At 45.3% G+C, this 1,249-nt stretch overlaps 1 protein-coding gene across 1 annotated transcript in view; it reads right to left on the bottom strand.

Moving 5' to 3' along the window:
- Window positions 1-1,249, bottom strand: part of Cdh26 (cadherin 26) — a 75,407-nt gene that overhangs the window by 50,409 nt on the left and 23,749 nt on the right. The gene's annotated exons all lie outside the window — the stretch shown is intronic.

Here is a 1,249-nt window from a genome sequence, read left to right as displayed (position 1 = left end):
GCAGGAAGCAAGAGGAGGAGAGCAGGAAGTGAGAGAAGGGATGCAGGAAGCAAGAGGAGGAGGGCAGGAATTGAGAGGAGGGAGAGGTAGGTCCTTAGCAAGACACCCTCAGCTTCCAGGCATTGGCATTCCTCCAGTTATAGCAGAAAATACCATTGAGTCAGGAGCGGGATCCTTCTAACAAATGGCATGACAAATGGCATGACTCCGTGTCTACAGCTGGNTGATTTTAAGCATAGTCAGTGCATAATAAAGATATCAGATGCAGTACACATCTCAGCCTANGAGCCTTAAGTACCCCAGCTCTTCCTCAACAAGAGAGAGATTTGTTTGGATCAAGGTGACCATCTTTCCAGCACACGTGGTTCCTTGAAATGGCTCGATTTTCAGAATTTTGTGGTGATAGGTCTCTGAGCAAGCACAGCAGGACAGCAATGTATTTTTTCCCCAGGCTTACTTTTGAGCACATAGCTTTGTCCTAAGCCAGGGGAGGCTTCTGATACAAGGCTTTACTGTAAGATTATTTTGCCATTTGTGTAAACATTTGGATGAGTTGCTTTCATCTGAAAACATCCCACGTTGGTTTATGTAATTAAAAAAATTTAAATGACACATTTTTAAAATTAATTGCTTGAATCATTAATGCAACAGTTACTATGTGCTGGCAAAACAATTAATAATGATAATAAATATCTCCCAGGAGCTGACAATGGATGCATGGGAGGTAGGGGATTAGGCAGAAACTAGAACANATGAATTCATTAAATAGAACACGATGAGGAAGATGAAAGAGCCAAAGGCTTGGAGGACCCAGGAGGGTACAGGGCATTTACTGAGTCATCAAAGGAAGCCCCTCTCAGAATCAATGCTTGTGAGCACACACATACACTTGCATGAGCCCCCAAAGACAACTTAGGAGTCAGTTCTCTCCTTCTATTTGTGTTCCAGGGGTTTCGGGATGGCAGCAAGTCCTTTTGCCCACGGAGTCATCCTGAAGGCTCCCACCTTGCTTTTTAAGACAGGTGTCCCACTAAGACCCATGCATGGCTCACCAATTAGGCAAAGATGGCTGCCAACGGCCCCATGCATCCTCCTGCCTGTCCTCAGTGNATACCACCATGCCCAGAGCTTTATATGGCTATCATTCTCCGGTCCTCACACTTGGACTTGGACAGGGGTTACTTTACAGACTGGACTCATTAAAAAGAACACGATGCCTGGAGACTCTGTTAAGTCCCCAGGCAGACTC

Source organism: Mus caroli, chromosome 2 (assembly GCF_900094665.2).
Source record: "Mus caroli chromosome 2, CAROLI_EIJ_v1.1, whole genome shotgun sequence".
NCBI lineage: Eukaryota > Metazoa > Chordata > Mammalia > Rodentia > Muridae > Mus > Mus caroli.
This window is presented reverse-complemented; position numbering and strand designations above follow the sequence as displayed.